Genomic DNA, 13,382 nt, shown 5'->3' with positions numbered 1-13,382 from the left:
ATTGGGATTTTTATTAGTTAGCTTTCTATTGCTGTGATAAAACACTGACCAAAACCAACGTGTGGAGGAAAGGGTTTATTTCTCTTACACTTCCAAGGCACAGTGCATCTTTCAGGGAAGTCAGGTGGGAACTCAGGGCAGAAACCTGGAGGCAGGACTGAAGCATAGACCATGGAGGAATGCTGCTTACTGACTTGCTCCTCTGGCCTATCCTCAGCCTGCCTACTTTCTTGTTCAGTCTAGGACTACCTGCTTAGGAGTGGCAGCATCCACAGGGGGCTGGGCACTCCCACATCACTCAACAATCAAGAAAATGCCTCACAGACTTGGCCACAGGTCAATACAATGGAAGAAGTTCCCCAGTTGAGGCTCCCTCTACCAAGGTGTGTCAAGTTGACAACCAAAGCTATCCAGCACAGGATTTTTCTTTCTCAGGTCAGCTATTCAAGCTACTATTTGTCTACCAACCTCCCAGCTTCCAAAATGTTGTTGTCTTCAGTCCTGTTCTCCCCATCGCCACATACTTGTGCCAATAGTTTTAGTGGAGTTTCAGGACAGTGTGAATTATTTTACTACTTTTTTGACATCTGAAGTCTTTGCTACATAATGAAAGACACAAAGTTGTGAAAGTAGCTTGGTTATGTTGAAATTTTTTATTTAATTATCTTCCATACTTATCTGTTGGAATGTGGGATTATATCCATGTCCACAAAATTCCATGTATGCATAGACACTGCCATTCTATTTCTGTAAACCTCAGAACCTAGTAACTGTTTTCCATAACTGTGAATAAAATGCTACACATTGAGCCAAAGAGAAAATAATGACTTGTTGACATGGGAACACCAGGAAAAAAATAGTCTGCTTTTAGTCCCTTTGTCAAGCTCGTAGTTTTAGTTTGTTCTTACAGCAACAATCCATGGATATAGACATTTCCTTAAAAAGTGATTCGGTGGATACAAGTCATTGTTATAGGAGCTGAATATGAGGCAAACTTGGCCTTATTGCACTGCTTGCACACGTGTGTGTGTGTGTGTGTGTGTGTGTGTGTGTGTGTCTTCATCTTATTCCTAGGTAAGTGCAGTCCTTCCTCTGAACACTCTCATTGAATTGTTCACCCAGAGGCCCTTTCCTCTTCTCACTTCTCATTCAGTCTCTGTACAGTAGCACGCATAGCACCTTCCAGCACTATGAGAGCTAGCCAGTAGAGGTGAAGCTTCAAGGTCGGTACCAGCTTGATTTCTCCATGTTTGTTCTATGATTCACATGTTTAGTGTCTTCAGCAATAGGGCCTTACTGTCAAGTTCTGGAGGGCAACCAAGAGCAATGGCAACAGCCAGTGTTGTCTGAGGGTCACAGACTTGCAGAGCTGCATTGTCTCATCAGTTTTCTAAAGCTAATCCCAACAAGTTTCCACTAGCTTCTGTGTGCTCATTCCTCATCATACACTGCTTTACTGAGAACTGCTCAGTACTCAAAGAACAGTTGGAATCTTGAGAAGTCCAATTTGTACTCTGAGTAGAAGTTAACTTCACTTATTAAAATATGTCCTATTAGCCAACTTAGGCGTCAAATGCCAGATGAATAGATAAAGAAAATGTAGTACATAGCCACCATGGAATTTTTTTCTGTCATAAAGAAGAATGAAGTTCTATCATTTGTGGGAAAATGGGCAGAACTGAAGACAATCATAATAAACAAACCAGTCTTGGTTCTTTCCTTGTTTTTTGTATTGTTGGGTTTTTTTGTTTCTGTTTTGTTTTGTTTTGTTTTGTTTTGTTTTTGACAGGATCTCCCTAGTCCCAGTCTACCTGGAAGTCACTACGTGGACCAGGTTGGCTTCAATCTCAGAGAGATCTGCCTGCCTCTGCCTCTTGAGGGCTGGGATTAAAGGCACACAGCACTATACCTGGCACTGTCAGTCTTGGAAAGACAGATATTATGTTTTCTCTCATTTGTGGTTCCTAGATTTTATATAGTCACATATAACATGTATATATTTAAATATACAAAGAGGTAAAATTGTCTAGGGAAACAAAGGAGATGATTAATGGGAGGGAGGGACATGAAAAGGGACAGGAGGGAAGAACAGGGCAGTGGGGAATGTGCTCAACATATACACCTGTAAGAAACAAATTTAACTAAATAAATAATATTTTCTATTATCTCAAGGTATCCTTGTTGAGAAATGTTGAAAACAAATTGTAAGTGAAATATCAAGTCTGGAATACAGAGTTCTTTGGCTGATAGTATTCAAATTATATACCTCTACGTGACAGAAGTCCATGGCTTTTCACTGTGAAACAGATGTTTTTTTCAGAGGTCACTGTTAGGGAAGAGAGTAAATAGGAACAAGAAAGGTCAAACAGACCTAATCTGGAAGAATTTTGGATCTTGCCTGTTGGTATTCAAGACAATGTGGGTTTAGAGGAGATGCTCAATCCATTTTTCTCAAAAATTCAGTTGAGTTTGCAAATCTAATATCTGGCTACCTTGCCAAATGTTCTCATTTCCAAGTGCCTTTTAGCTGATTCTCTTGAGTTAAGTACATGATCATATTACATATAAATAATTTTAAGACTTCTTGCAACATGGTCTATTAAGTTGATACAATGCTCCCCTCCAGCAACAAATACACAGAAACATTTCATAATGTTTTAAAAATATGGCTGCCTTTCAAGGGAAGAAAGGGAAATGTCATAATGCCAGAAGCCAAAGGAGAAGTCGCAACTGAAAAGATACAGGATGGTCATGACTGCTTGTGAACGCTTTGGGATCTGTGGATCTGGTTTCTAATAACTACATGGGCACAGACAAGCTGCCTGATCCCTGAAGTAGGGAAGGTAGAACTGAGCTGGAACTGGAGTTTCTTGCATCCCATCAACATCTGAACTCCAGTAAAAGATGGAAGTACACTAAGAGCAGAGACCAGATCATATTGGCCTACTAGGGAAGCTATCTGGAAAGGTTTTTAGATGGCAGAGTGATGTTATCTGACATATTTTTAAGAGATTCTGATGGCTACAATGTGGAGAATGGCTGTTAGTGGAAGCAGGGGAAGAGCTGAGGACGGCATTGTCAGAGTCAGGGAGAGTGCTCTGTTGTCTTCCACAGCATGACATTCCACCTCCAATCCAGGCTCATTCAAACAAAAGCCATTTTATTATGTTCTCTAATTCTGTGGGCCAAAAATTCAGTGGAAGCACTGTGCAGATGTTTTACCTGAACTCATGATATTGGAACATCAACTAAGAAGTCTCCAATGGCCAAGAATGACAAAAGCTAGGCTTAGCTGTAACTTCCCCAGGGACACATATACATGTCCTTCTTGGACTCCCTTACAATATGGCTGTTCAGTTATACGACGGATAATCCAGAGAGTGTTCAAGAAGAACCAAAGAGAAGCCTTTTAGGACCTGAGCTGTCACCTACATCCGTTTCCACCATGACAAGCTGCTCATAGAAGTCTCGCACCCTTCCAGGTTCAAGGGAAAGGACATCAACTTCACTCCTTGATAGCAGGAATGTCAGAGAACCTGGGGGCCATGTTTAAAAACTGTAAGGGAGAAGTGATTGTGGCCACAAGGGAGAGCTGTGAAGATGGAAAGAAAAAACAGATTCAAGAAACATTCAGGAATCCAGCCATGGAATTTGCTACTGAATTACTTGTAGGAAGGATGCAAGAAGAAATCATGAATGACTGCTAGGCTCACAGAAAAGTCATGACCATGCATGATCTAGGGAAGAAATTACTCTAGAGGACTTTATTTCAGTCTAAATGAATAGTTTAAAATGGTGGTTTTGACCACCTCATGTATACAGAGTTTACAGTTGAGTGTTTTTTTCTTTTCATTTAATATTTAAAACAACTCTGTGAAGGAGGTGTTTTATGCCCATTTTTTAAAGGGAGGCAACCAAGATCCATGAGTAAACTTCTTGCCTAGAGTAAAGCAAAGAGTAAGTGGTATATCCAAGGTGCAGGAAGACTCCACCCTTTGACTCAAATACCTTGCTTCCCAAGAGATCCTCAAAGCTCAAAAAGATTAAATAATTGACCCAGGATCTCACAGAAGCTACAGAACTGGACTCTAAAAATAAGCTCTGGGCCTAAATCCATGCTCCTGCCAGTGCGGGTTCCAACTGATGGCAATAGGGCAGACATGCCACAGGGGAAAAACAAAAACAAAAACAAGACAGAAAAAAGCCCCATCATTAAATGCCTTCACCTGGAAGCTGCTCCCTAAAGACTTTCATCCACAGACCATGCCATTGCCCAGGCACAGTGCAGATGTTTCTGAAGACACAGACCTGCATGAGTGTTTGCCCAAAGGGAACCATGGTGTCACTGACTTTTGAAACACAGCGAGAGACTGTTTGTTTTGTTTAAACCCTGAATCTTTGATCAACCACATCAGGCATCTTTGATGCTGGCAGCAACCTGTAATTGCTTCAAATTAATACCAGGTAGGAAAGAGGTGACGAGGCCAGTGAGAAGAAGAATAAATGAAGGTTTTAGACATGAAAACAGGCACTGCATATCCTTCTGTGCAGAAGGTGAGACTGGTTGGCCCTCTTTCTCTTCTACTACAAGTTAAGCTTTTTGAGATCTTGGACATGTCTGCCATGTTCATTCCACCCTTTTAAGGTTCACGTAGACCCTTTAGAAAAAGGTATCACTTGTAAAGTACTGATTATGAGTCTAGAATATTGGAAGAGTGAAGAAAATTAACCCCATGGGTTTTATCTTAGTGTGCCTAGTTAGTTCATGGCAAACGTCCCCATCCTGCTCACCTGGACCAGGGTGGCTTCAGTTCAAGAGCAGCTCAGGGTTTCCTGAACCCTGGCATGCTTCACAGAGGGAAGCCCTCCATCATAGTCCCACTAGGTGCCTCTATGTAGCCAGCATCCCCAAACCAGGGAAAGCCAGAGGTATCAGGCAGCCAGAAGCCAGGCAGCCTAGAGCTCACTCTAGGACACCTGTCCCCCTCCTGTCATGCAGCCAGCTCCAGCCTCCTGCCCACTGATGGCGCCAGAGGAGGGCTGCCTGAGCCACTGCTCAGCTGGGGTTCAACTCAGCAGATTCAATAGCCTACAACAGTCATAAAAGTGAAAGAAAGAAAGAAAGAAAGAAAGAAAGAAAGAAAGAAAGAAAGAAAGGAAGGAAGGAAGGAAGGAAGGAAGGAAGGAAGGAAGGAAAGAGGGAGGGAGGGAAGGAGGAAGGAAGGAAGGGAGGAAGGAAGGAAGGAAGGAAGGAAGGAAGGAAGGAAGGAAAGAAAGAAAGAAAGAAAGAAAGAAAGAAAGAAAGAAAGAAAGAAAGAAAAGGGAAACTTGGGGAAAGAGAAAGAGTGAGGGGAAATAGAAAATGGGCATCTGTTTTAAGAAGGATGAGCTTCCTAGGGAGGAGAGATGAGAACAAAATTAAGAAACATCTTTTTAGATGTTAGTTTTGATTATATATATTGTTTTTATTAATCCTTTCAGAATCTCATACAATGTATTTTGATCATATCTACCTCATATCCTCACCCTAACACCCCCAGACCCACCTCCACCTTGCTACCTCCCCCCAACTTCATGTACTCTTTTTTTAAAAAATATCCCATCAAGTCTAATTTGTGTTGCCCATGTACTCCTGGGTATGGGGTCGTCCACTGGAGTGTAGTTGACCTACCCAAGGCCATACTCTTCAAGAAAACCAACTCTCCCTCCCCCAGAAGTCATCAACTCTCCGTAGCTCCTCAGTTAAGAAAAGGGTTCGTGAGCTCCCTTCCTGTTCAATGCTAGAATGTTGAATAGCTTGATATCATGCAGGTCTTGTGCAAACAACCACAGCTCCTGTGAGCTTGAGTGCAGTGGTCCCATCATGTCTAGAAGACACCGTTTCACTCTGATCCTTCCGGCTGCTAGTTCTTACAATCTTTTCGCACTCTCTTCCATGATGGTCCCTGAACTTTAGGAGGGGGGAACTCTTCATTTTGTGTAGATATGTGGTATGTGGGGAATGCATATGTATATATATATATATATATATATATGTTTCCATGAGTGTGAAGGTGTATGTGCATATGTCTACCTGTATGTGGAGGCCCAAGGTTGGTGTCAGATGTTTTCCTCAATCACTCCCCACCTCTTTTGTTGAGGCACATTCTCTCAATTGTATCCAAATCTGGCTAATCCAGCTTGCTCCAGAGATCTCCTGTCTCTACCTTTTATAAGTGGGTACACATGCCCAGATTTTATATGAGTTCTGGGGATCCAAACTCCAGTGGTCATGTTTGTGTGGAGAGTGCCGTACCCACTGAGCAATCTCCTCAGCCCTAACCCATCCTTTTGTAAATTTTCCCCAAATTTGTCAATTCATTTCCAAAACAACTTCGTTGTAACTAAAAGGTTCTCATGAACTTCGGAGGCAGACAGATCTTGTTTGGATCCTGAAGTCTGGCATCAATCGACTCTATGACCTCCACATGGTCTAGGAACCTGTTTCCTCCTCTGTGAGTATTCCATGAGAGACTGAGGGTGTACTGCCTTGCACACCAACGAGGGTGTACACTGCCTTGTGCACCAAAAACCACTCAAAAATGTATTGGATGTTTCCTCCTCCCCCACAGTTCTAACCCCGTCCTTTTGTTGGACTTTGTGGTTGTTGCTGTGGATTTGACTGTTTCCTCCACCTTTCAAAAGTGTCTGACCATGAATAGCAAGCTCGGGAAAGAAATCTATTTATGAGAAAGACTTGTGATAAATGTAATAAATAAGTTATTAAACCCCAAGCTAGCAGTCAGCTGAATTTGTTCCAGGGAACATCTGCCTTCCATGCTTGCAGTTCATCCCAAGAGTCTCATGGTGAGAAAAAAGGGGGACAGCACAGGGGTAGGCCTATAAACATGGAGAGAAGAGGGGTACAGACTTGGAGACTTCTATTCCTAAGGAAGGGAAGAGGTGAGAACTCCTACGTCCACTGACTTCTCAGGACAGTGTAGAAGAATGAGAGGAGTGGAAGGGGGAGGAGGAGACGGCACCTACAGGTGAGCGCAAGCCTCCAGTATGCTCCAGAGGACAGCATGATGGCAAAGATGTCCTCTCTCCAGTCTAGTGACAGGGCTCCATCTTAATTCCAGTGTTTTAAAGCTCTCCTCTTCTATGGATGTGATTTCCTTGCTGTAAAGTAAGGGAGTCAGAGAAAGCAGCTTGAGTACCTAGGGCGCTCTGAGAGTCTGCCTCATAATGACTCATCCTGCCCAGGAATTCAAATATTCCACCAAGGTGATCTTGGATCCAAGTATGATGATATGCACCTGTAGTCACAGAAATTGGGAGATTGAGGCAGGAATATCACAAGCTACATAGCAAGGCCCTATCTCCAAAAACAAAACAAAACAAAAGTACCCCTGGTGTAGACCTGGGTCTGACAGGAAATCTGAAAGATCCAGTTGGTCAGGGTGTCCTGACCAACGTAAGGCACAAGTCATCAAGAGAGCGACTGATCCACTGCTGACAGCAGTAGATCCAAGGCTGTCAGAGAATCTTGGGCACTTACACACCTTATGCCGAGCTCTTTGCATCCTCATTTCAGGACCCTGTTCTATTGAAAGACCAAAATAGGCAAGAAACTTGCTATGGTTGGAACCCTTCTTCTCCTGTGCCTTGGAGATGGAAAAAGGCTGGGTTTATGGAGGATCCTAAATTAGATGCAGAGCATGGAAAGAAGGTATCCTAATGTGAGCAGAATCATAAAGTCAGTGGTCCCAGATTCTAGTCATTGGTTAAGAGCATCGAGGAGACACTCCTTGCATCTTCTCCATAGCCCTTTGAAAGAGGTGCTTTATTGTCCTCAATATGCAGATGAGAAACTGAGGCCCAAGGAGATTAAAAGTCTCATCCAAGTAATGTCAGTAGACAGCAGAGTAGGTAGTCCAGGCCAGACCCCCTGAAGCCAAAGTTGGTCCTCTTGGCTGAAGTCCTCTTCCACCATGAGATGCCCAAGAGGCAGTCCCAAGATGCCAGATTAAGCACACATGTCCTGTGCAGGTACAAACAGCAGACATTTCTAGGAGTGTCAGAATTCCAGAAAGTCATGAAGGAGATGAGACATGACAGTCTGTGCCCTAGGCCATACCCCACAGAACTTGGGGAACTCAGGTCTCAGGTAGTCACTATCCCTGGAGTTCTGTGGATAGTAGTTGTACCCAGAAGGCTCTTTGTCACAAACTATAAAAGCCAACTCTGCGCATCTTCTACAGGAAAGGAATGTTTTAGAAGGAGGTAGAATTATTCATGGGAATCCTGGAGAACTAGATATAAACCAACAAGACACTCCCCCCAGGTTGACTCCAGGGAAAAGGCTGGTGGGGGCCCTGTTGATGGGCCTCTCCATCACCCTGGCACCAACTCCCTGTAGGTAATGTTGGCACACTCCTGAGCCATCTCTGCAGTAGTGATTCATCTCAGTGTCTGCCTCATTCCTTCACATTCACAGGTCCGGGGAGCAGCCTCTAAGGAGCCCTGACTAGCAGAGCTGTGTGTGTGTGTGTGTGTGTGTGTGTGTGTGTGTGTGTGTGTGTGTGTGTTGCATACTGAGGGGAGGAAGGTCCCAGGGCTCAGAGCAGTGGTGAGGCCTCCATTCTGCACAATGTCTCTTCCACAACAGCTGGCTAACACACCCACCTTTCATCTCAGTCCTCTAGAATGCCCTGCCACTTGGCAGGGTGTCTCTGATGATGCACAGTCACCTGGGAGACAGGCAAACCAAAATGCCTCCAACTTTTCTTAGTCTTTCTTCTGATGAATCCAGTCCATAACCCTGATACCCTCTCTTTGATCCCTCTAAATTCTAGGGAATGACAAAGGGCATTACTGAGGCCAGCCAGGGGAAGTCATTCACCGCATGACTTCCTTGGCTTCTCCCACTGAGATCTGTGGCTCGTGCTGGGACTCAGTGCCAAACCACCCAAGATCAAATATCCATTCATCACTTGCTGGGTGACCTTGGCATGTCACATAAGCCTTAGCCTCCGTTATGTCAAATGTGAAACAGTAAAACAATTGTGGAAGGACATCACTGACGTGAGGACAGCTTGCTGAGCATAAGTATGCTGTGTACAAGGATTGTCGTCACCAGCTTTGGACAAGCCCTCCTGGTTTATAAACCCCAACACTAATGCCTTTTGTCTTATTCCCAACAGTGATCTTTCTCTGCCTATAACATAATAAGCAAAGTATACTTATACTCTTATTTGAAGACATTGGGGGTTTTATGTAGTGGAAATCTGGAAATGTCTGAGAGAAAATTGTGAATCTCCTTGTAACCAGAGCTGCTCCTTCCCCCATGCCCGACATTGTACCTGAGAAAGAACACCATGGCTGCGAGGTTCCCAGGACCCTTTCTCATGTCCTCTGCCTCGCTGTTTCTTGTTCATCTAAGAATAAGATAAAGGGCCAGGGACAGGGGAAGAAGGCTCCTAGATATTCCCAGAGATTGGCACTGCTGCCTCTGCCTTTTGTGCCCTCTGAAAAGGCAGGAGTGTTGAGAGATCTGCCCTCTGCCTTTGGTACTGGACAAGCGTCTCCAACCAATGCCAGTTTTTAGATCCCTTTAGGCCACTGTCAATTCCAGCCCTATGATCTGAAGGCCCCGTTGTCACAACAGAGCATTCAACTCACTCCACTCAGTAGCCTGAAGTCCACAGGGTGTCCCTTCCCTTAGCTTCAGGGCAATGACAATCACCCAACACCTTCCCTGATTAATATATTGTTATGTGATTATCAGAAAGATTGCATAAGAAACCATTCCATAAAGCCATCTTTAAGTGGAGTTGAGGCTGATGCCCATATATGCCTAAGGAAGAACATAAAGAAGATGTCAGGTTCCCAGGAAACCAACCCTCACAACTGTCCTGACATGCCCAGGAGCATCTCCTCACCCAAGATTTACAGATATGCTAGGCAAGACTGGGGGAGACAGACAAAGCTGTCTGCCTGATCTGGTCTAACTCCCCCTGCTTCCAGGGCATGCTCTGAGCTGAGGCCATTCACACACCCAGTTTAATAAGCGCCTACTATGTGGCCAAGCCAAGCCTCTTCAATTAAATGCCTGATCTACTTCCATTTAAGAGAAGAGCTAATATGAGCTTATCTGTGGGAGCAGAGGCCAGGCTTTATCTTCATTTTTACCCTAATTGCTTAAATAGTTTCCATCTAATGCACCATTTGGAAATCAGGTAAAATGGGTATGAACTTGAGGAGGCTACGAGGGTAGTGCTGAAGCAGCAGTCGTGGCCTCACTGGGATCAAGGAACATTTTTTTCAGCCAAGGGTTTGGAGACAAAGGCCAGTAAGGGGGGACGTGGTCAGAAGTGGTAGGAGAAGGCAGTATCCATGGATCAAGGGATCCTAAGGAAAAGAATATGTAGAGACCGAGCAGAAAAAGTAGACAGAACAAGTGACGGGAGAGAAATCAGCCAGGGAAGTTGTTTGGTGAAGTGTCCACCTGAGAACCAAGTCAGTTATGAGGTAGAGGAGAAGCTTCCAGATCAAGGGTACATAGGATTGAAGAATGCAAACCACGACACTTCGACCTGAAGGAATGGGTGCTCATCAAGACTATGGGAGCCCCTCTAGCAGCAGGGAAGAGGCCCAGTTGCTAATATAATGAGATAAAGGAAATTATTGTTTCACCAGACAGCACTAAAAAAGTAACCACCTTTGTGGAAATAGCATCATAGTTTCTGGAAGCACACAGGGGGTTCGAAGGACTGGTAGGAAGGAGACTGCAGGAAAGAAGTCAAGTCCTTGACAAATTTAATGCATGGAAACATATACAGAGGAGAAAGGGGTGGAAAGTGGGAAAGGCTAGAAACATACTGTGAACCTGAGTTTTCAGAAATGCCTGAGGGCTGGGAAGGGAGATAGGTATTCCATTGCAGTGATCTTCTTGCAATAGTATGCTGTTCCTCCCCTCAGTGTGCCCTCAGATCACAGGGACATCTACTATGCACATCCACCTCATGTGAGCTGTACTGGAGAGGTGTGACAGTGAGAATATGATGGGTCAAGAAGAGCCCGGGTCTTATATCTGGGTATTAGCCAAGGTGATGACAAAGGCCCAGAAAGAACTCTAAATAAGGTAACGAGAATTATAAATCACCTCCTTATCCTCTAGTCACCATTAGTGACGAAGAAAGTCTTTAAAAATGACAAAAATCAGGGGAGGGGGGTCTTCCCACAACAAACAACTGGAACTTGAGTTCTTAAGACAGTGTGTCTCAAACTTCCACATGCAATGAAACCATCTTAAGGTCTTTTCAAAAGCACAGAGCCCCCAGGACCCACTCTCTAAGAGCCTGATTTGAAAGGTCTAGGTAGAACCCATGAATTTGAATGTCTGACATATTTTCTGATGCTGGTCGTCTGAGGAGCATGCTGAATAGCACTGCTTGAGACACAGGTTGGCCATGGCCCTAATACCAACATCAGGTCCCTTACTGCCTGCATCTTCATCTCACACTAAGAAGCTCAGTGCCCCTGAAGCATAGAGATTCCCATTATCCATTATTCCCAGACTTCCTCATTACCATGGATTTCTATCATACCCAGGAAAGCAAATGGGTCAGAGGAGGGGTGGCTGTGACGGTTAACTATTAACTTGACAGGGTCTCTAGAATCACCTAAAAGACAAACTTCTGGGCATGTCTGTGAGAGAATGTCTAGACTTGGTTAATTGAAGCAGGAAGAGCCTCCCTAAATGTGAATGGGTCCTGTACTGGAGAAAGCAAATGGGACACCAGTCTCTCTCTCTCTCTCTCTCTCTCTCTCTCTCTCTCTCTCTCTCTCTCTCTCTCTTCCCCTCTCTCTCTTTCAGATGGTAGTGTAACCAACTGCCTCTCACTTCTGCACCAGGCCATTCCCACCATGATGGACTATACCCACAAAGTGAGCCAAAAGAAACCCTTCCTTCCTTAAGTCACTCTGGTAAGGTATTTTATCACAGCATTGAGAAATGTAACCGAATATAGTGGTCATTTGTCTTCCATTCAAACCCATGGAGAATATAGAGCAATGTCTTGGATGGGGAAAGTGCTTCCCCACCACTAAGACCTTTGTTTGCTTCCTGACTTGCCCATCTTCCGCCGAGGCTGCTAGTACCCTGAAAGCACAGTCTGGCACATTAGTAAGTGCTTACTAAATGCCAGGTAACTGGAGTTGTCAATGAGTCAACTCCCCAAAGTTCAGAGCAGAGCAGACATTCCTTTTAGACCAAAGTGGGCAGGAAGGCGGGGGCAGGAGATGGAAGCATCAGGGGAGCCCTAGGGTCAAGAATTTCCCCTTTAAACTCTCATGATCTCCCTAATCTCCCAGCCTCCTCCTTCCCTTAGAGTCTCCAGATACCCAGGCCTCCCCTCCTAGCTCTAAACCTAAGAATCTGACTGTGCTAGCAAAGACTGAAGATGCCCCTCATGGGAAAGAAAGAAGTAAGAAGAGGCTCTGGCCAGCAAGTGGGGGTGAAAGAAAAGAAATCGTCTCCCCAGGGCGACAGAGGCTGTCTTGGGGCAAATAATGCAGAGCTTGTGAGGGAGGCTCTCCCTAGGATTCCCCCCAGCCCTTCACCATTCTCCAGTTCTGCCTCCCTCCCCCACTATCCGCCTCCTACTTGGAACCAGTGACTAATTGCATTGCGTTTTTCTTTGACTTGCGTCACCCAGCACAGAGCGTGTGGTTGTTTTTACAGCTTATTCTTTCAGGGATTCTAAGTGACATTTTTTAAGTGCTCTTCCCCTGCCTCAGAGCAGCACAGCCTCCTCTATTCTCTCCCCCTCAATCTCTGTTTCTCTCCTCCTCTCTCCTTTCACTCTTCTGGGGGCTGTTGGCAAGAGTAAAAGCAACTCAGAAGGCCTAGGGCAGGCCCCAGAAAAGCAAGCAGAAGGCCTCCTTGCTCTCTGGTTCTTGAGAGATTCCAGCAAGAGAGAAACCTCCCATCCTGAAAGAGAGGGACCACATGGAGAGCCACACTGAAAAGTTCTACTGCCTTCCTTCCTCCTTTTCTGCTTCCTTTCCTTCCATCCATGAACATTTTCTGAGTATTGAACAAAAAGCAAAACAAACTCTCTCTCCCAGTGGTAAGGGGCACTGATGAGTCAACCAGCTATTATAATATGTAGCCTACATCTGGAAAGCTACAGCAGTAATCACACTGCATGGAATACACACTAAGATGTCTTAGCCTGCAAGGGACAAGATAATCAGAGGAGCTTTTAAAATGAGGATGAGATGGAACAGGCAGGTATCACGGAGTGGACAGAAACACCATCATCGTTTGAATGCCAGAGAACATGGGAGTGAGATTTTTTTTTTTTTTTTTTGATCTTTTGAAACAGGGTCTCGGG

This window comes from Nannospalax galili, unplaced genomic scaffold (assembly GCF_000622305.1).
Source record: "Nannospalax galili isolate Female #2095 unplaced genomic scaffold, S.galili_v1.0 scaffold185, whole genome shotgun sequence".
Lineage (NCBI taxonomy): Eukaryota > Metazoa > Chordata > Mammalia > Rodentia > Spalacidae > Nannospalax > Nannospalax galili.
Note: the sequence above shows the minus strand (reverse complement) of the source record.